Genomic DNA, 23,359 nt, shown 5'->3' with positions numbered 1-23,359 from the left:
AGAGTCTTCAATGGTTATCTTTTTTTCAGAGCAGTCTAGTTTAAAAACCTTACAGTAACAGTTCTCTTTATCCAAAGTAACATTTAACTCTTGAGTGACTAACACAAGAATCATTTCAGAATACATCCCTGAAAGCTTAAAAAAAATATCTTCTTTGCAGGGAGAGGATGCACTAAATGTTACTTGTAGTTAACACTACCAGAATACAGTCCAGAAGTCAAAACATCTCAGTGCCCATCTTCTCCTTTCTCTGTTTTAAACATACCATTGATGCTTTCAGATGCTCTGTCTGCTTGAACACATAAATAAGGAATAAAACACTGTGCAGCTATCCTCGCCTACACACTCTAAAGATAGAAAAGGTCTGTTCTAGTAGACTGTATACAATACTGTATTCAAGACCCCCAAATCAGATTTTTCATTAAAAAAAAAAATCAGATATTAAACCACAGATGGCTATTCAGCAGCTACTACTGACTTCAAGGAAGGCTATCTCTGTTCTTATGCTCAAAGATTTATGCAGTTCAAATACAAGAGCAGGGAGGGGTTGGAGGAGAATTGAAAAAAAGAAAAATCAAAGCTTACTTCAAAACTTCTAAAAACCTTTGTTTTAAAAAAAACCCCAACATTTTAACCTTAGGACCTAAACCATGAGAGCGAAGAATTCCGAATGTCCCCATCACCAAATCTGTGATCTATGCTAGAAGAAAAAATTTCTAGCTTTTTAGTACAAAAATATCTCGAGTTCCTTCTAAGTTCATTTTTCTAGACTCACTTTTTTACTAGTTGACTTGTCCCCCTGTTCTCTCCAGCAAGGAGCATCAGAGATGATTAAGCCTACCTTCAATTATGTGAAGCTATGAAATACTTTTAGCTACTTTTCTGGTTAACATCTTTGATATGAGCCCTTCAGTTAAAAGCTGAGCTGACATTTTAAAAATTGTATTAAGCACAAACAGTTAACTCAAACACACATGGAAATGCAGAACACATATGACTACCCTGATATTACTTAATAGAAACTGAATAGAAAGACAGAAACTTAACAGGCAGAAACTTAATGCCAGTAGCTTTTTTTTCCCTAGTTATCACAGGAAATTAAAACGTTGAGGAAGAAAACCACTATCTTACCTTTGTACAAATAGCTTTGGAGTAAGATGGTCTGTCTCTTTACTTTTCCTTCTTTCTTGTTCCCTGTATGACAGGTCTTTATGTTACTGCCTTGCCTGAAAAAACATTATACAACCTGAAATATTTAGAAGTTAATAATTATGTTCACTGTTAAACTACAACAAATACATCAGATATTTCTTGATATAGCTGCAATGCTAAATCCAGTTAAGTCAAGTGGAATGGTATTTTAATAGGAACTAATTTATCTATGTTTGGCTGAAGAAAAAGGTAAGAGCATTAGGAACAAAAGAAGCTCCCTAGGTTTCAAAATCATGTTTTGCATTCAGCTCTCCAAAACAATATAGCTGGTCACATCAGATCTGACCACTCATACAGTTACCCAGGTTTGCTGTACCATCAGTGAAAAATACTCAGTGCTTTACAAAGCTTAAACAAGTCAATAGGAAAGCCTAACCACATCTTTCTAATGTTCAGTAACCTAACTTAAGGCCCACCGGGTACCTCTACCTCCTCAGGACCAAACACTTCAGTGCTCTTCAGGATACAGATGCTCATGCTTCTAAAAAGACATCTGCTGAAAGAGGTCACAGCTGCTGACAGCAAGCCTCTATTGCAGGAAACACCTTTGGTCACAGCACTTGCCCAGAAAGAGTGAGCTCTGGGTTTATAGTCAATTTGCAAACTGTCTGATCTCCCACTTTTTAGGAGAATATCCTAAATTCTAGTTGAGGTATGGGACAGACAATCCCTCCCTCCACCCCACCTCCCCCAGATTTAAAGCACAACACAAAGAAAGAGGAAACAGCAGGAAAGGTTTTGTTCTTAATTCGGCTGTCACCTTCTTCATTTATTCACAAGAGTTATGCACCTAGTTCCTCTATTCTCTAACTCTGTTACTTGAAATCCCTATTTTAAACAGATTTGAAGTTTTGGGGAGAAGGAGGTTGCTTATTATTTCATGGTAATGCATGTGTGGAGTTGAACTTTCAAGCAAGCAAGGTTCAAATAGGATCACTGATTTTGAAAGTGAGCTTCAAAAAATTTCTAAATGAGGATTTCCCTTACAGTCTTTTAATTTTACAGTACATGTTGTTCATCTGCACACTCAGCTATGCTTGCCACCATATGTAGTCCTTATATCACTGAACTGGTGATGAAATGAAGTTAATAGCAAGATTAGCACCACTGCAGCACCTGTTATTTTATATACTGTACATAAAAGTACACATTCTACCTGTAGAAAAGTGATTAAAGTTCATCATTTACTCACAACTGCATATTAGCACTATTTTTTAAGGTAAAATAGGAGAGACTGAAAAATCTCAATTTACAACAGTGATACAGTAAGATCAGTTTAATTTTCCATCAAATTGATAATGTAATCATACAGTTGTTTTCAGTATACTTTTAAAGCTTTTTTATTCAACTGGTCTGCCAACTGGCAAAACCCTAACTGTTGATCAGAACTCTCTTATAGCTGTTTCTTCCAGTAACAAACAGCACTTCTCATAAATTGGTCTTTATCATGCTCTTTCAAATCAACTTGTTGCTCTTACATAATAAAGCACTGGAAAGAATACATTACCTTTATAATTTTGAGAGTTTGGCATATATAATTTATTTCACTGGGGTGAAATTCACTTAGGTAATTCATTTCATTGCCTTCATCATTATTCAGGCACTCAAAACCCCTCCTACCCCCTGCCTTTATATTCAACTGGAATAGCTGCCTGCAAACCAACAGGACCTTGATGAGCCAAAGTCAACACAGAACTTGCATTCAGAACTGCTACATGCATGCAACCCCTAATTGACCAAAACACTTGAGTACAACAATGATCACACATATTCTATTATATAAAGGTAATGGCTACATCTACCTTGCCATTCATGCTGTTTCCTGGCTGGTTCAGTCCACCAACACACCGTCTTCAAGACAAAACCAGAGCACATTTTAGGGAACATTCCAGCCCAAGGGACCCTTCCAAAGGGCAGTATAGGTAAGACTGTGTAAATTTTGGTTCTCCACTCTAGACAGTCCTGCAATTCTCCCATGCAAGGCACTGCATCCTCAGCTGTATGTTCTACCTGCCTCCACGCAACACTCCAGAGCACATGCCACGGACTCGCAGTATTAGGCTGCAAAATCATCACTTTGATGGGTTGCAATACAGCTCTCGCTATTTTGGATACTCTGAAATAAAACCACCAACTAGTAGTGTATTAGGGCTACAGGAACATCACAGTACTCGGGCGAAATTCAGATTAAGTTGGGTGAGTATGGCCAGTCTTTTATAAGAGAGTAATTTTCTAGAATATTAAAATGTAGAGGCAGAGCAGCCCTTGCCAATTAGTCTACCTTGATGACAGGAATTTGTCCCTACCTTGCTGTTATTACCAGTAAAGAGCAGCTGTAGCCTCAAGGGCTATGTCTAAAAGTTAAGCGTGATCTTAAACCCAGACATGGCTTCAGACCTCACATACAGCAGAAAACCATAGGTCTCTTGACACTGCAGGTAACCTTTCCCAGACTTCTTACACTCATTAAAAGAAGGGAATAACACCTCACAACTTGGTTCCCCTTACTCTTTTGAAGTAAAGATGGTTATGTAATCATATATATGGTTTGGGACATACTATAATGCATTACGGTTTTCAGTGTTTTATTGGGAGAAAAGAACCTGTACTACAGTCAAACTGTTTTCAACTGCTGGGTAAGAAATGGTCAGAATATCAGTCTCACGGGATGCCTGGACTACACACATGCTGCTTCAAAAATAAATACTTGCTGTAGTTCTTGACATCTGTGGCTTTAACCTATTTACAGTCCATGATCATGTTCTTTTACTGTGACTTTATTTATTTTCTCTGATAGTCTCTTAGAAGGGAGCTTAACAAAAGCTCGAAACTCCAAGGAAATCATACCCATGAGAAGTTCTGTAAATGGTGTACAGAAGAGCACCTGAACATCCAAAAATCAACTCAGATGCAATAAAGAGGTAAAGAAGCAACCTAAGGGTTTAAGTTTACATTCTTATTCACAATGCTAAGGGTCCATTAATAATCAGATGTCCGGTTTCCAAAGTGAGAAGAGCATTTGTACCCTTACAGGAAAATCATGAGTGAGGTAATATGAATTTAAAAAAAAAAAAAAAAGAAGGAAGAAAGAAAAATCAAGGAGGAGGGCAAAAAAGATGGTTCTAAAAAGTCTTTAGATTAGATGAAACATGGTTTAAAAGTTATTAGATATATTTGGGGTCACATAATTTTTGATTTTCTGTGTATGAGTTTGGCCACTAACATATTGTGGAAGTGTAAAGCACTCTTTTTACTTTTCCGGACCTGACATTATGCTTATTGAGTACTTATTAATTTAAAAATTTGTGAAAGAACTAAAATTTACACAGTATTGTTGCTTTATAAACTTTTCTACTAATAGTGTTGATAGACTTCAGGCAAATAAAATTTAGAATGAAAAATAAATAGATTCTAATAACTATGCAAAAATTTCAGGTGTAAAAAATGCGAAATACAAAAATTCCATTTTTATTTTATAATCTGATTGGCCAAATGGTTTTATACAAAACATATTCAAAGTATTAATTAAAAGGTTAAGACACTTAAACGTTCTTAATGTAACCTTAAGAAGCAATATAATGAGACAATATGCAGATTTCTCCTAAAATTAATAATATATCCATATACATACATACACAATTCAGTTTCCTTTTACTTTATAGTACTGCAGAAAGTTAGTTAACACGAAACATTTTCAGAGGACCTGAAAAAATATTTGCATTGTGACATATAAAATTTATTTAGTGTATTTAAGCACAGTTTTATGCAATCCAGTTCTGCAGAGCTCCATTATTCACCCTCATGTCATTTGTTCTTTCAGAAGGAAGGAGTGATGAGGAGCCTGCAGAAAAGGAGAAACTACCCTGTTGGTTGATGAGGGCAGTGATCCATCTTTCTGTCATATCTATGTTATTTCTGGTAGTACTCAACCCCAGATGGTTCTGACAAAGTAATAATGAAAAAGAATATCCTGGAAATACACCAAAAATAACTGTTAGGTTTTTCATTTCTCATACACACATCCTCATGAAGACATTTCCTAAGGCAAGTAGTCCAGCCTAGATTATATTAACATCCATAAGAACAATGCACTAATCTTGCACATATTCTAATAATCAAAACAGAATATACATCTGATCTTTAACATGTTGCAAAGTCATGCCCTTCCTCCATGGATACAAATTATAACTGCACTGATTTCAATTCCCAGACTGTTAACCAAAGTCAAATATTTTAGTAAGTTACACAGAAGAGGTTTATTCTCCTCTTCAGAGATATAATCTCCATTTCCTTGTGTTACTTCATTCCAATAAATCAAAGTAACTGATACTAAAGTACACAAATCTCAACTATGTAAGTGATTGAGAAGAATCAGAATACAAAAGGGAAATCAGCCATTACCTTGTGCATATAGCTATACAGTCCTCCTAGTCCTCTTCCCCCTTTGGTTGTTTGCTTTTTTTTTTTTTTCTTTCTTTTTGTTAATGAGAGGTAAGAATTTGTACCATGCTCCCCTTCATGTTGTAATCTCGACAAAACTCTGCTGTTAAACTCTGCTGTTGCTGGACTGTGTGCAGAAGCACGTACAAGAGGAGCCGTTTCCAGCAGTCCGTCGCTTTGTCCTCAGCCCTCCCAAGCTTCTGTGTGATCAGCACAGGCTTTGTGACCATACAATAGGGGTTAAACATTTCCCTGTATTTATTTAAAAGCAGAGCTAAATCTGCTTAGCTGCATGAAACTTTTAGTAAAATAATGCCCGCTGTATTACGGTATTTTTCCATTTGTTTGTTTAATTAGTTTCTATCAACAAAAAGAAAAAATAAAATATCTAGTTCCTTTCCATTATACACAGTGCATAAACAATGCAGTCAGTAAAATCAGTGAAGATTTTTATCCAGATCTTCCCGTATCCACAATTTCCCCCTAAGCAACTACTTGTGACTTGCTTCTGTAACTTAGAGCTCTAGTTTCATTTTTCCTTTACGTTCATTCTACTTGATAACTTGCCAGTGGGGCAACCCTCTGGTCTCCATCAACAGTGTCTGAGAGGCAGATCATTGCAAAAGCTACTATTTGTGCTGAGGGGTGAACTTCCAGTACAAGAAAGAAAATTTAAATATTCTGAGAAATAAATGAAAATATTTTGGAGAGTTGATTGTGCTTGCCCACAGTATTAAAGCCGCCAATCTCACACAACACATGAACCTCTGGACCACCTTTGGTCTCCAAGGAACTACCTTGAAGCAACGCTGGTACAGAACAGTGGCTTTTTTCATCGCCTAGAGGAAGAAACCCTATTCAAAACTTTTCATTTCTCTTCTGCCACAAATCCAGATTTTATTTTTTTGTAACTACAGTTAAAATGTTTCTAACTTTAGGGGGGTTGCAGCTTTTTATAGGTAGCAGTCTAAGAACTCTGTCAGCATTTATTAGCACCAGCATTAGTTCAGAACAATAAATTCATCTGCTCTTTTGAAACCTATTCTGTACTTGAGGCTTACTAGAACAATGCTTTTCTTCACAAAAACACAATCTCTACTTAAGAATCTGCTTCAAAGCAGATTGCCAGTGAGGTTCAGTAACAACTGCATCCACCTGACCTCTTAAACTTGCTGAAATAGAACCAGAGCATCTTAATTGAGCTCCCACTTCACACATGTACCATGCTCCTAGAGCTGCAAAGGACTTAACTGAGAAGGGTAAAAATTTCAGAAAAATAGAATTTACAATTACAGGTGATTTATTTTTGATATGAAGATTTACCATCAAAGAATGTAGTGTTGATTAGGCAAAACCTCTGCCATTCAAAGTTATTGCTCTTTAATTGCACATTTACAACTGTATATTCTAATGACAACAGCTGACATGAAACTGTAAATGAGCAGCTACGCACCATGCCACAAACGTGGCACAATATTAAACTATTATTTGTATTTAGTAACATTTAATTCTTGTAAAAGCTCAATTCTCAAAATCGCTATTTTCATGGTTTTGATCATTCCTTCCCAAAGAAGTCCCAGATGAAAAAGGCAATTTTGCCAATACAGTAGCTTAACCATTTGCTTCCCACTGCCTTTGACAGCATACTATAACAAGAAATTAGCTAAAAGATAACAGATTGAACAGATTTTTTGTGTTTAACGGGGTTTAAGCAGAAATTGTTCTGATTTTTAGAGCTGAATGATGGAGGGGCAGGGCTAATTTTGTCATCTGACTGACCAAGCCTAATCAGAATTACTTCTGCACACTGCTTCACTACAGCTGTAGATCCATTAAACACTAAATGCTTCAGAGGCCCGTTCCCCTTCAGCTTCCCACTGTGACTCCTACTTTTCAGCTGGTAGCTACTCAGTGGGCTACTCAAAACATTCAAAAAATGGAGGTGCTGTATTTAATGGACAACTCAAAACCCATAGTAAAATCTGTCACTTGACTGTCAGGACGGCAGCTATCATAATAAAACTGACTCTTTGTGATGAAGACTTAAAAAGAAGCTCTTGATCTGGTTCTCTTACCTCCCAATACATTTTTATTAGGAGAAGTTTTTCAGTCATAGCAGCTTTTTTTTATTCAACAGAAATAATCATGTCTGCCTCTGAAAATGTTCAGATATGCACTTTTTTTTTGTAATCATATTACTCATGGCATCTTGTTTTAAATCTTATTACTGTTTTAGCCTCAGGAAGCCTTTAAAGTAATATAACCATTAGGAATCTCTTAGTGCACAATTTACAATTAACAAAACTACTTTTTAACCTACTGAACTGTTTAAGCTGAAAAATAACTGTGATGTGCACATGTAGTGCACAATTCTTTACTTTGAGATCTGCTCATTAGAACAGATGAAAAACAGATTCTGAAAACTATCTAGCAATTGCCTGATGACACTGCTTATTCATCCATCTCTTTTTCCCGTGCATTTTTGGCTTTCTGAATGTCCTCAACTCTTTCCAGACCTATGATGATACTCGGGAAAAGCCACAAATTATTCATGCCTTCCAACGTCAAAGTCATCTTCATTTAGCTAGTGCAAACCATCAAAATTTAGCTAGAGCAATACTCAGCTGATATCTTCAAGCAGCTCAACAGCTAACCTCGTTGTAGAGTTTAACCCCAGATGGTGGCCTCAGACTATGGTAGGTCAGACTGGGCAAACACTTACGGGATCTGTAACTCTAGAAAGAGCATGGTTCACAAATACCCAGGGATGGGGCACAGGAAAACATAAACCCAAGATAAAAGATGCTTGTGCAGTTAGGTCAGCACAGTAAAGAAGATAGGAGGCTCACTCTCATAGTAGTATAATAAAATGGGCTGGTTGTTTCACCTGTTCTTTTAGACACTGAATGTTTTAAAAACTTCTGTATGCCTAACAGTTACAACTGAAGTCATGTAAATATTACTCTTTTCAGAGTAAAGACTTATCCATTGAAAGGTATGACTGGGTATATCATTACTTCCATTTAGTCTATTAATTTAGTAATTTAGCATATTTTGATAGAGTCATCTATCATTATTTTTTATATTTTTTGCACAGCAAACTGAATTTTTTAATTTTCCAGCTTCAATTTCCTTTACTTCACCATCAAAGTTTTCTGGGATAATAGTTTTGCATGCAAAAGTAAGATCCATATAGTTTCCAGTTTCTTTGTGAAAAATGGCTTTACGATTAAGGAGTCTGAAAAGACTTTGAAGTGCAGATGACATTCAAAAACATAGTCATATATCTTGCTATGCCTGTGAAGCTGTCATCTGTTATCCTCCTCCCAAAAAGTCATTCCAAATATTTGGGTTGGGAGGTAAATTTTAAAGAGTAGCTACTAAGTTAAGTGCTATTATGAAGTGAAAATTGTGAAGATCAGAATCCTCTGAGGATTTTAAAATGTATTTACTTTAAAACATCATCATAACCACACTTCTACGGGTTTTAGCTGTTACCACTGAAATTTCATGGACTTACTTGAATTAAACCCATTAAATGCTGTCACCTCCTCAGTATTAATTTATTCCTTTTTTTTCCCTACAAACTTACATAAGGATGTTCTATACCATAACATATCAAATTATTCCTTACTACAGTTACCAGCAGTTTATAGTAGTCAAAGCAGGTTAAGTAATTTTAAACTAGACCTAAATAACCTATTATTTTTTTCCAAATTCATTGTAGCATATATGACCTGATTATCCTTCTTAGAATTCTGTCTCCTCTCTACATTTGCTTGATGTTCATTGTACCAGTCAAAGCTGGCTTTCTGCCAGCTACAGAAAATCACTTCTCAAACACTTTGGGGATGCAGACTCATACTAGTTCTATTTCTCTGAATCTCTTACAGGGAGAGACTGTTCCCACACATAAGCTGTTTATCACACAGAGAAGTTGTCAAGGAGAGTAAGGATTCCTAGAAGCGGCTCCAGCACGGCAGACTGAGAAGACTCTTCTTCAAATAACTCAAGGTTCATTCACTTTATTATTTCACTAGCTATAGCACATACAGCTTAGTATTGCCATACATTCAAGTATATGGGCTTTCTTTCTGCCTTTGTGTTACTTTTTGATGAGGATGCTCCACAATAAGATTCACAGTATTAACTTTAACTATACTAAGATTTTCTCTAGTACTGTTCTCCAACCTTTTTCATAAAGGAACAAACGCTTTGCCCTTCCTCTTTGTGTGCAATGAGTGTCCTTGACTGCTGGACGCCTAAAGCAGTTTAAATACATGGGGCAAAGAGATGCAGTGTAAGTGTAGATAATGTAGACTTCCTAACCCCAGGATGAGGAGAATTATCAGGAGCTATACAACCAATTACAGCTTCAGGAATAAAACAGATTTGCTGATGTTGCACTGCCTATAGATAGCTACGGAAGAAGTTAGGAGGTTTTTAGTTTCAGTAAATACATCTAGTGCATAGTCTAAATGAATTTACATCAACTACACAAAAAGAGACTGAACAGAATCAAGCCTGAGGGAGAAAGGGAAGAAGATAAAAGGAAGAAGATTACAGCTACAAAGGGAGATTAGAATCTTGATTCTGGTAAAAAACAAAACCAACCAAACAGGAAAACAAAACCAAAAAAACACCCAACCATCCAAACAAGCAAACAAAAAAACCAAAAACACAGAATCAAGATTCTGGCATATACAGTTTTCAATCCATACTCAAGGGGCTGGGGAAAAAAAACAAACAAACAAACAAAAAAAAACAAACAAAAAAAAACCAACCAGTAAATTGTCATTGTTTGAAGAAATCTTTTTGTGATGCTTCAGCTGCCCGAGGGTTTTCTTCTTCTTGGTAAGGCATGTATTGTTCAAACTTCTGCCTGTGATATACGCACTATACCTGAGGCTGCGCTACCTAAATTGCACCTGGCTGGAACGGGGCCTCATTCCACCCCCAATGTTCCTCTGTTCAACCTCAACTGCCATCACACCTAGGAGCTCCAAAATTCATCAGTGTCTTAAACTTTACTTGAAGGCTCTCTAGCTACCTCCTATTCTTTCTTGGTAACAGTTTGAAAGAATTTAGCAGCTCTCTGCTTGAATTGTGTCAGCATCTTGACTGACAGCTTGAAACTAAGTTTACCCACCTGAAACTGCTAAAGGGGTGTTTTCAGTAGGTACACACAGTGCATGCCTAGCACACAAGAGGACCAGGCTCCCCAAAGCACTGGCACAGCTCTGATTTTCTTTAAAATGACAGCCAGAGAAAGTGCCATATGGCAACGCTTTCTCCTTTACACAGAGCAGGACTGGCTGTGGTTCACCCCAGCATTTTGCCCTCAGTGGCACAGCTTCTGCAGAGAGACAGCAGAGAAGATACTCTCTTCCCCCTGCAGATCATATCTGAGGAACATATTCAAGTAAAAAACCTCTCTCTTCTGCCTCTTTGTCTTTGCTGTCCAAAGATCCTAAAACATGATGAATAGGGATTTTCCTCAGAGATAAAAGATGTGAGCTTGAATCTACTTTGGAAAAGGATATATTTTATCTCAAGTCTTTCCTCCAGCAATAATTGCAATGTCACAGCTGTTTGTTGGAAAAGGCGCAAATCTAATAATCCTCTCAGTAAGTTACAAACTTAAGAGCTTCACTCAAACAACCAGCACCCAGCAGTGAAGCAGAGTCGGAATAGAAAAACAGATGGAGACACCTCCTGGTTCTGTCTTGGTCTCCTATGACACAGCTCTTCATAGCTATACAATGCTGGCCCCAGAGTAGGACCCTGAAGGTACTACCTACATTAGCAACCTGTACAGTACAAAGTGGGAAAGGGGGCATTATAAACTGAGCAGCTCTACATGATACCTGCATGTACACATGCACACCCAGACTTGACAGAGTTGCTGTGATGTAGAAAGCCCTCATTTTGCTGTTTTGATGTATTTGCCCATTTTTAAAGGGAAAAGTTGCACACTGTGCATGAATGCATTTCTGAGCATCATCTTCCCCAAACTTTCACTTCAAGCCTGGTTTCTATTTCAGAGGATAAACCATGACAATCTATGCTCATCACATACAAAACTGCCTTCAGGTTTAAGTTCTTAAAGCATTGCAAGTTTTCCGCTATGGCAGAGCCCTTTCATACTGTATGATTAAGCCTTTAAGGTCTCAATTTTAAAAAGTCTTTTTGTCAGTCATCTGATCAGTAAATTAATTTTGATGACTACTGATCTGGAAGGAATTTCAACTGTTGACCTGGAGATGAAAAAGAAAAAAAAAATTCAAAAACTTTAAACCATTCGTTCCTGCAGTCTAGTCAGAACTGCATTTGATTTAAATACGTTTGAATAATTTGGTACTGCTTATGAAAAGAGGACATTTGATATTTTTCTTTGTAATTATATTCCCGATTTCAAAGTATTGTCTCTTGATGTGCCATTCACATCTGCACAAAGACTACATGTTATTAATACTTTGTAAGCTGTCAAATGACTTAGTGTAGCAACTAACTTCTCTGAACTTGTGTTGCATGAATAGAGTAAATATTTCATCTTTAGGATAGCCGCTGAAAGAGTGTTAAGCAGTAGCCACACAAGCATAATGGCTTCTTCACCTCTGCAACAACAGAAGATGGAACTACTTGTATTTTCTTTAAAGACAGTAAAACTACATGGCAATAGACATGAACTGAACAATAAAACAACACACTCAAGAAATAGTTTCAGCAAGGAGAAAAAGTAGTAGGATGTATAAGGTATACAAACAGACCGAAAATGAGGGTATGATTCATGTAAAGCCATTATTAAAATATTTTAATATAGAATTTTTGTTAAAATAATTAACATCAGGTTCATTATAGCCAAATTCCCACACATCCAAACTCACAGCAGGCTCAGTTTTTGATTTGCATGCACCGCATGATTTTATGTTCTGTATGGTAAAAGACAAAATATTCACACACATACAAAAATGGGCTTTATCACTGCTTAACGCCAGAGAAGTTGTGCCCTTTATCGTTTTTTCCTTACTTCACACATTTGTCAAATGACTTCCTATAGACTTTAAAAAACCAAAACAAAACAGCAGCCTAGAAGTCTCCATAAGAACATGACCTTTGCAGAGGCCTGTCTTGCTGGTATCAAACAGCCCAATAAGCAGCAGATGCACCTCTTTTGTCCTAGCTGCCTGAGAAGAAAGGTGTTGGGAATCATTTCTGCACCTAGGAGGCTTCTGTACAGCACATCTGTTTTGGATTAGCCTCAGCTGGAACTGCTGCAGAGACAGAGCTGGAGCAACTAGGAAAATGGCACAGTCATAACACTGTGACACCAACAGGTACAGATCATTGGAGTAACACGTGATGCCAGGTTGTCCCTCTGCAATAACAGAGTCTCCCCCTTTCATTAGAAGCCGTATTACACAAGTCCAAAGGTATTATTATGGGGGACTCAAATTATTTTACTTTTCAATTGGAGTAGGAGGAATATAATTTACATATAATTTTTATATGTAAGTCTAAACTATTTTAAGCACTTTTTGCTTACCAAATTGTATGCCATATACAGAATTGTAAAACAGGTACTTGTTTTACAAATGCGGTGGAGATCTCCATCCCTAGGACAGGTTTTACTTGTACAAGAGCCTGCAGCGCTGGATTCCAAATGGCTATGGCCAGAATTCAGTGCGTTTCCAACAGGTGGTTGAGGTAACACAAATGTGCTGTGTTCCACTTCAAAAGTGCAGTTACATGCACGTAAAAATGCAGCCTCAAGGCTCAAAGTTAGATGAGTTTACAACACATATAGTAATCAAATGTGATCTTAAGAAGTGAGGGGTTTGTCCTTGAGGGATTTCTGAGAATGACTAAAATTGACATTGTTTCAATCAGTATACTAGTATTAGTCACTATTTTGACACACAAAGAAAACAATGGTATGGAAAGGATCTGTGAATACCCCGTTAAAGCTTTAATATCCACTTTTCACATGGTCTCCCAGTTTACTTTTCCATCTGTACTGAACACCTCTGCATATTAAAGCCCCCAGCTCCAATGATTTACACTTGCCCTTCTTCCCAACAACCTTCACATGTTTCTCTAACTTCATTATTTACTGGAAAAGTCAGTCTCAGAAATTTAATCAAAGCTATTTATTTCAGTTATACTATTACAGTCTGTGTCAATATATATTAACTCACCGTTCCTGAAAGCATACCCTGATAAACAGAGATGTTACCTCATTATCAGAGCACAGATATTTTGGTTCAGGAGCTGTGATGGGTGAAATGCCAAGCTATGACAATCTTAAATCTTACTGGAATTCTGTAAAACATATTTGGAAACTACCTTAGCAAATATAGCTTATTACAAATAATTAATTAGCCTCAAAAAACTGAAAACATTTCTTTCTGATCTTAAATAAGACAATTTTCAAGTAGGCCACCTCTTGACTTGTAAATAAGCTTTTAGTAATTCTTTTCTACAAATACAGAAATAAAGATCTGTTTTCACTTTGCTAAGCTTTAGGGGTTTTTGTTTTGTTTAAACTAACCAGTTTAAATATTAATTATTTTAGCTACTATTTCATTTTTCTTTAAAGAACAGTAAAGTTTATTATGAAGAACATAAAAACAATAAATACCTAAAGGAAGATTATGTAAAAGTAAAGATGGGGACTTTAAGACATACTATAGTTATCCAGTAAATAAAATCAAAAGTTATTTCATTCCAGTGTTGCTGTGAAACTATTTTCCAAGTGTAAATCAGTTGGGTTTTTTTCCGCCGTTGCCACGGTGTTGTAGTCTGTCTAGGATAATCCATCAGCACAGACAGTGTTGGTATGTGTGCACAGTTCTCCCTTATCAGAGAAATAATACTACTCAGGCAAGGACCACAAGTAGCAAACAATTTTAAAAAACATACTTTTACTCTCAAATGCTACAAACAGCAAGAAGTGTATACTATTGCAGGTTCCTTAAAAGGATTTGTAGGCATATATCAATCGAGGCTAACACTGAGTGCTACCAACTTACTTTGAAGTACTGAGATAGCTTTTAAAACACACAAGTTAAAGCTGTGGCATTATTAATGTTTGATGTTATTTTGAACTTAAACACTGACAAAACATCTATTTTATCAAAAGAAAAAAATCCGTTAAAGAACATCTGTACTTTTTTGAGATAGAGATTCAAGTTTAAAGCATGCAGTGTAAAACTTTCAGCTTCCAGTTCCTGAGTTCATTTGAAGAATTGTGCCTTCACGACAGTGACAAGGCAACCAACTCAATGAAGATATCTGCATTAAATAAATGTGTAAATCCAAATCAAAACATACTTTGCAAAAACTATCTTGAGAAAATATGGACAGCTTTGATAATTTAAGAATGTCATTCTGGTTTTATGTTTAAACTGAAGGAGAACACACTGAAACCTCACACTGAGGGCAGTTCTGTTAAAACAGCTCACACACTTCTTCCAGCCTTACGAAGGCCTGCCCTCCTCAATGTAACCAGATAAAGATGCTGAACTTGGATTAAATTAGGTGACATCAAACAGCAGAGTAACAGTATCTGTCAGTTGAAGAAAGCATATGTTCTCTCATCCCTTCTGTGTTAATATGCAAGTTAACATAATTCAGATGTGCACATATAAACTGAAGTTCAAGAACCTCATATATTTGGAAAATTATAATTTTTAAAAATCTTTTTAATATAGATTTAAATATAAGACTATTTTGGAGTATTCTACAAGCTTCAAACCACCACTTAACATGGAACAGTCAAATCGTAGCTCTTATTTTACACATCCTATTGAAAACTGAAATGACTTAGGGCTACAGAGCAGCAGCAGATGATATATTCCAGTATGACAATTATACAAGCTTCAAAAGACAAAAAAATTCAGCGATGACAAGATCACAGTAACAGATACTAGTCCTTCACTCTGTTCTGCATGGTCCTGCCAGGCTTATCTGGTTTTGCTTTCTGTCTCACTCTGCAGCTACCAGGACTGAGCACACTCTCCCCAGTTCCAACCCCCTGACCCCAGTTACCAATCCACTGTTCAAACAGGGCTTTTAAGTATCAGCAGTGGCCAGAATCTCCACGTATAAGTCATGCCCCTTTTTTATCAAACACTGCAATATACCTGTGTTAGAAATGCTTTCTGCTAAACATATCTGACAGTCTAAATCAGCCTCCCGTTCAGATAAACTCTGCTGCATCCACTGAAATCACTGTGAAGCACAGCCTTCCCCTTTATATATATCAGAGGCACAACAAATGCATCTGGACTTATGCAGCTACTTCAGGCACCTGGGTACTGAAACACTGAAAAAAGGACTAAACCAATAACAACAGTCTGCAGTACTGTCTGTGTAAAATGACAGTAAGATATTTTCATTTTGCATCAAATAAGTATATTGATAACACCTGTCAAAGCTACAGGACATTAAATTAATTTTTACCACCTGTTGAGAAGGTGAGAAATCCACAGAAACCACCTGGCTTCTCTAATAAGCAGCAAAACTTAAGATAATGAAGAACATAAAACCCCTATTTCTTCCCTTATAATGCCTAGGGATTGCTTTTGCCCCAAGAGGAGGGGTGAGGAACACTAACAAAACCAGATTTTCCACTACAGATGATTTTGATCTTGGCTACAAGGTTGGAAAACCCATCATGTTTTTGTGAGCTGGCAGGTGATTAAAGCTGCCAAGCTCCGTGCTCTCCCAAAGGGCAGTGGGAACTGGGTTTTGTGTGCTGCAAACCCCCACTGACTGGCAGGAAAAGAGCTGACAGAGCATCCGCCAGCGCCACAATGGCAACGCTGTCACTAAGCCTGGAAGCCGGGGGTTCAAGAGTGCTGCAAACACTAACTCTGGGAGACAAGAGTGAGAAAAAGACTCGTAAGACTATCAGTAGGCATCTGAAAATAGAGGAGTCAAGTAATCCATGCTAGAACTGATAGAGAATTCAGTCCTAGGGAATGGAGGAGTTTCTGCAAAGTGTTCCTCCAGAAGATTTTGATATTTAACACTCTGGGAGTGCCTGTCAGTTCCTTCTACGTGCACTTCCCTCACCATCCCATTCCAGATACATTTCATAAACAGCATATGGCAGAAAGAACTGCTATCTTTAAGCTGATCTCTATACCCATATCAATAATTAAATCAAATTTGCCAGAAGCAATTTCATCCCTGCCCCTTATATAAGCAGATGATTTATTACATCAACTTCAGCATGCTGTATCATGTAATGATTATAATGCACATGTATTATGAGACTAAAGCTATCACACTTGCAAATATATTCTAATGTTTCTATTGAGTGTTTGATTTTGAAGGTTTTCTGATTTCTTTCAACAAAACCTTCATACGAGATTTGCAGAGAAATTTTTGGAGATAGAAATTCTATCAGATGGCATCAATTATAAATAATGACATAGCTTAAAAGCAGAGTTGGGAACTTTAGGTCTGTTACAAGTGATCTAAACGCTGACCTTACCTCTGCACAAGTGATCTAAAGAGAAGAAACATCAAAAAGTGAACTTCTCCTTGCAAAACAAGTGGAAGAGACAACTTATGCTTTTGCAACAGATTACACAGCAGCAGAAAGATGACCTGAAAATTTTGGGGTCAACCTCTGAAGCTGTGTAATGGATACTGTTCAGAAGCACATTTCAGCCTAGATAAACTCTTCATACATCGGTGTCCCATCTCTTCTTATACTGCTACTCCTTAACTTTGTCTCATGCTCTCTGCTAGTCAAGCTTCAGCTTTTTCAGTTCCTTAGGGTTTCTCCTGGTATCTCCTCTCTTCCCAGCTCTTACCTACTCCACTCATTCTTCCTGTCCTCCAAATCCATGTGCATAAACAAACTTCCAGTCCTTTAGTCCAATCCTTTCCTCCCCATCCCTCAACTTCACAGGCCTAATCTCTTTGCCAAACTGGACACATCAAACATGTGTACTGCTCACAGAAAAGGTATGTGCAGGAGCTTAAGCACTGAGCTGCTCGACCATCCATACTGTTTGGGCCCTTTGGCTAGCTTTCTAAAATATTACCTCACTTGGGGGGTTTTGGCAACAGACAGCATTCTTAAGACAGCATTACTTCTATTTCATTCAACAGCACTCCAACAACATTCTAGGCATATCACACATACGCTCTTGTGCTCCCCAGGACACATAACATACATAACCAAGTCCATACTATAAAAAAACCCCCCACATTCTGCTGCTCTGCAGTAGAGTCCTGACATTACACCAAGGACTTTGAACTGAACCTTCCAAAACCATCAGTTGAGTTAAGGCACAGGATTACCATGTAGGACTTGGAGGAGACCCAGCACCAAATGCCCCATGGTATCGAAGCGGCCAGGCTACAAGAGAATGCAGCCCTTATCAGTGCCAAGTCAGCCACTTTACCTAAGAGGCAAGGATCCCCTTATTGCCCAGCAATTCCCAGCCCATTTCATCAGCTCACAGCTCCTCACAGACTCCAGGCCTACCCATTCACCCTCTTGCTGACTCTCCTTGCTCCTCCACTTTACCAGCTATTTATCCCTCTAAATTACTGACAAACAACATTATTAACCAAAGGGAAGGCTTCCTCTCCCCGCTAAACCACCAGTTCTTATGCCAAGCCCCAGAGTGAGCCAGTCCCCAACAGCTTATTACTATAATTACAAAGAAACCCTTTTCAGACACCTGCAGGTATGATCTGGGATGCACTCAGTGCAGATACAGTATTTGTTGCAGTTTATGCATTGCTACTGAAAATGGACAAGCTGAAATTGACTGAAGGTTCTTTAACTCAGCCAGTAATATGCAAATGTTCACAGATACAGCAAGATACCAATCTTTGACAGAAAGGGAAAGGTTTCTAACTAAAAGCTGCTTTTTTTTTTTTTTTTTGGTAACTTCTGTCATCATCTTAAGCGACTGAATTACTTTGGCCGAAATTTTTCAAACAGATTTAGCTTGCAGCAAACGCTAGTGTCAAACAGCTTTAAAAACAGATAGCAGTAACAATCCCCCCCTTTAATAAGGGGTAAGACATGATCAACTGTTACAAGTTATATTTATTTAATGCAATTTGATATCACTGTGCCCATATGAATTAAAATAACTCAAAATAGGAATGAACACATAACAAAACCTAATCTCCAGGTTTGAACAAAGCTCTAATTTTAGCTCAACATTGTGTAACAGTTTCTTCAGGCATAATTTTCTTCAAAGTGATTAAGTATTAAAGTATGAAAGTTGATCTCAACTACTTTTAAAAAACAACGGAGGAAAGGCTGCATCCAGAACTGGTGCAGCACAAAGGTTACTCAGATGGCTCAGCAGCGTCTGCTCTGCTCAGAGCAATACTTGACTTTTGGCTCAGTGTTCCCACATTCTTAGGAGCCTACTTTGGATTCAGGACTGCAGCAAGCATAAGCATCAAGCAGCAGATTATCCTTTACTATATGCATACATCTCATGCACTAAAACAACTGGGGAAGCAGCTGGGATCCTTAGAGCCCGAACTCAGAAGCTGCTAACTGCACCCCCAGGTCCAGGCAGCCTGCACTGCAAGGCACAGATCCTTGCAAGAAGCCCAGCACCAAGGGGCAACTCGGAGTAGCTACAGGAGATCTTCTTTCCTGTCTGCAACATAACAGTGCCAGTAAGAAGAGCTTTGTATTCAAAAGCAGCACACTGGAAGTAAAATTAGCTCAAAGCACTGGATCGTGACTTGGTATCTAATCACTGCACCATCCTACATGATTCACCAAATCGAGAACTCCCAGGCGGCTGACCTTAACAAAAGCAAACCTCCACCATATACCTACAGTATGATATTTTTAAGGATAAGGAACTCTGCAATACACACTGTTCAGCACAACCATACAAGTCAGATTGTCGTGCATATGCTCCATGGGCTCATTTTACATTAAATGAAATAGATCAATAATTAGAAACAAAAGTATATGATTCTTTCAATTATGCAATAAGCCTTTAAAAAAGGCAATTGAACATTTCATGGTTTAAGCATAGTGGGCAGAGATTTGTATTTCAAATAAATGCTGCGAAATTCCACCCCCCTCCCCAGCTCAATAGGAAATTCCTGATGTGGGGGCTAAGAACCCACTCTAGGTAAAGAAGCATCTCAATCCAAACAAGAACTGTTTTTCCATTTTAAAACATTAACCCCCTAAGAGAAAACACTAAGTGACCAGGTGCTTTAAAACTGATGCTTCAGCTTTCCTACAGAGGAACAAAAGTTTTTTCACATTAAGAAGCCAAAGACCCAGAATTAAAAAAGCTCTGAGTGCAAGGACAAGACACGCTGATTCAAGTTCTCTCATTTAAATGCGTAAGAGTTTTAAAAGTCACATACCCAGTCCTGCACAGACCCTCCAGTTTTCTTGGTTTGTTTTGCTTTCTAATCCTTCTGCCAGTTTGCCTTCTCTGCAGATACACCTTTCTGTACCTGTTCATGGGCACACTGTCACCAACTCTCTGTGTAAAGGGATGGATTCAAACCAAGTGACAGGGGGAAGAAGGTCTTCCAAGGAAGTGTAGCTAAATATTGTATTTCACATGATGCTCATTTGAGAAAGAGCTTCTTAGTCAAGTATTAGTGGTTTGAAAAGGAAGATGGCCTTTAAGTAAAAAAAAATAAAAATAACATTCTCTACTACATCACTACTTGCATTTTTCCCCTTTCTGTATTATCATTTTCTAGTGACATCTGAAGAGTATTGGTACCACCCAGTGTAAACCCATCCTAATAAAAACATGAAAAAGAAAAATATTTTCTCCAATAAAAACTCTGCAAGTTTTCCGTGTAAAAAAAGAAACTGGGTGTGCTTCTCCTTACACCTTGACTGAATTCTTCTTTTCACTCTGCTCAAAAAATAATTTATGGGTCCAGAAGGCAACACAGCTTCAAAGCTCCTTGAGAGGTCATCTGGGGAAATTTACTTAAGTTTGTCAAACAGTATCTGACAATTGACTAGATATCAGTGATTGCTAGAAAATGTAACAAACTGAACTACAATCCTGTTGCAGGCAGAAAGAATATAATTGAAGATACAGACAGCTAATGAGGAAAAAGAGACCTTCCAAAGCAAGACAAACTAGCAGGGCATACAGGGATCAAGTAAAATTTAACAGCTATTTAGTCAATAGAAAATTCTATCAGGAAAGCACAGAATTTTTAATACAGCACATTCTCACAAATAATGATTAACTGGGAATCATTATCTGAACTGGAGGTTGTCATCACTCTCCTTCACACTAAAAAATGCTGAAACCAGCACTCAGATGCCATGGGTGCTCTTCTTCCCCATCTCAGAAAATAAATAAACAAATAAAAATTACAGCATTTCACATTACATCACTTAGCAGAATACAGCAAGAAAAAAAAATATACTCAGGTTCCAACAGTGACACCAGTCTACTGAAATCCTGCCAGTTAAAAATATCAACCTTTATGTTCAGGTTTCACTAAGACAGACACTAAATATGTTCTGAAGGGTGTATTCATGCCTTGCATCATCTGTCAGACAATACACAAGTCTTTCCAAGGTCTTTATTGTTAGGGCCAGAAGTTAAATGAGGCAATACACTTACCAAGAGAAGGGAAAGCAGAGAAACTCAAGAACTGTCTCAAGCCGGTTTAAAACTTTAAATGAAACGTACAGTAACAAATATTTCATGTATTCTCACAACACTGTTTGTAGTTGCAGAAAACATTTCTCTGCATTCTAAAATTAGACTTAGAAAAGCCTCACTTGAAATATTCCCATTTCAGTACTCTATGAATCACCCCACATGCACCCTTGTTCTTTACAGCCCAATCACTGCCATACCACACTGACATGCCATCCTTAGGATGACAAAGAATGCTCTAACAAAGAGGGATCACCCACTGTTTTCCATAAATCATGTTGAACCTCATTATTTTAGCAAAGATAGTTCAGATACACATGCATCTTTGGCTGTCTTGCACAGAGAAGAGGAAGAATCTGAAACAATGAATATGTTACACCCTAGAATTCTATACAAGACAATAATGACAACTTATTGTAATAGGTTGAAAATGACAAAGTTATTTAGCTTTCTCTAACAAGGAGCATATGAAATGCAGCAGAGAAAGAAAAGGATATTTTTTAGTCACTCATGATTATTTACTGAAGAAATCAGGATGCCTATCAAGCACACTAATCATGGCCCAAAATACTGACATTATATGGAAGCATAACAAGATCTTTCTCTTGATTTTGGAGAGATTAAGCAGGAGGGGAACATGAAAGGAAGTCATAAGAATCCCTGCTGAGCCTGACACCCAAGTTCTGCTTTCCATACAGAAACCTTCATGTTTACTGAAGTAAGGCAAAAAAGCCCACCCTAAAACACCACACCTTTTTCTCTAATTTAAAAGTATTCCACTGTTCAACCTTCAACTACAAATGCATATTTTGAAGTTTTCTACCACACATTCCCACCTCTTTTCTCCATCTAAAGCAAACCTTTCTTTCTTGGAGCTTTTAGTTTCTTAGACTTGGTAGCTTGCACAAAAAAAGCATTATGTTGCAACTACTGCTCTTTAAAGCTCAGTAGAATGGGTAAATCTAGACAAACTTATCCTTTGGTTTGAACTGCAAAAAGCAACTGGGTTTTTTCTCTCTACCTATTTCATCTAGGCAAACATTTAACCAAGCATTTAACCAGGACTTCTGACTTGCCTAAAATTTAAAACCCTAAATTCCACAAAGCAGTCCAGAGAAAAAGCTTCTGTCCTAGATTTCAAGTAACTACTTCCCAAGGAGGGGAACAGCCTTCCTACTTCACATGCCTAGTGAGGTTATCATTTCAGTTTGAGTTGGCATTGAACAACGGGGTAGCAGTTATTTGGGATCCAAATGTGGTGGAGACTGCAAGTTATCTTATGTGTATTAACACCACCACATTCCTGGTACAACACCCACTCCTCCCTGACAGGGCGTAACCCATCCTGTTTCCATACACAGGGCACTGGTCTAAGCCACAGGAGGCCACTACTCTGAGAGTACTTTCAATTCTTCTTGCTGTGGCTGGGTCACTGCATGCTTTAGCACACAAACATTCATTAGTACGGGTGTCAGATACTCCTTAGGGCATTCAGCAGGTCCAGAAGGTATCATTTATTCCTGCCTAGGACATTGAGCTGGGCTAAGATATTTGTCTTGAAGGACAGACCACACAGTTTAGAGTCATTTCTATCAAACTACTATCAACAGGAAAGACACAGAAACAGTCCAAGGCTTCACAACTGGGAAACCTCAGTACTCCCATCCGCTCCCCCTTTGCTAGAGAAACCTCTCTCTCTCATAAGCAAAGATGCAGTTCTGACACACTTTCTTTTCTTCTCTTATTTCTTATCCCCTTCCCCCATTCATTACAAGCCATCTGTACTCACTTTTGTTCTTATTATTAAAACTGAGTTCAATCTCTGCCTGCCTCAAATACCTGCTTTATCTCTGACCGTATTTCTCTGACCATATATCTCTATGTTTTATCTCTGACAGCACGGCACAGCATAGCTACACCTGAAGAACCTCGGGTGCTAGAAACCTCCATCTCCAGGGCAGTGTGGCACCAGGCGTTGACTCCCACAGTGACAAGAGAGATAAGCTGGCCTCTTCTGATATCTGTGCTGCTGCTACAGGTATCAG

At 37.9% G+C, this 23,359-nt stretch overlaps 1 protein-coding gene across 26 annotated transcripts in view; it reads right to left on the bottom strand.

Annotated features, from left to right (window-relative positions):
* NRCAM (neuronal cell adhesion molecule) overlaps positions 1–23,359 on the bottom strand; it is a 165,945-nt gene that overhangs the window by 108,829 nt on the left and 33,757 nt on the right. For 23 of the 26 annotated variants that reach the window (XM_074870346.1, XM_074870348.1, XM_074870353.1 and 20 more), the window contains exon 2: positions 1,132–1,226. The exons of the other annotated variants lie outside the window; for them this stretch is intronic. The gene's annotated coding sequence lies outside the window, so the exon portion shown is untranslated. The remainder of the gene's footprint in view (positions 1–1,131; positions 1,227–23,359) is intronic. 26 annotated transcript variants of the gene reach the window in all.

The sequence above is a fragment of the Strix uralensis genome, chromosome 5 (genome assembly GCF_047716275.1).
Source record: "Strix uralensis isolate ZFMK-TIS-50842 chromosome 5, bStrUra1, whole genome shotgun sequence".
Classification (NCBI taxonomy): domain Eukaryota; kingdom Metazoa; phylum Chordata; class Aves; order Strigiformes; family Strigidae; genus Strix; species Strix uralensis.
The sequence above is the reverse complement of the archived record's forward strand: the minus strand, read 5'-3'. Positions and strand labels throughout refer to the sequence as shown.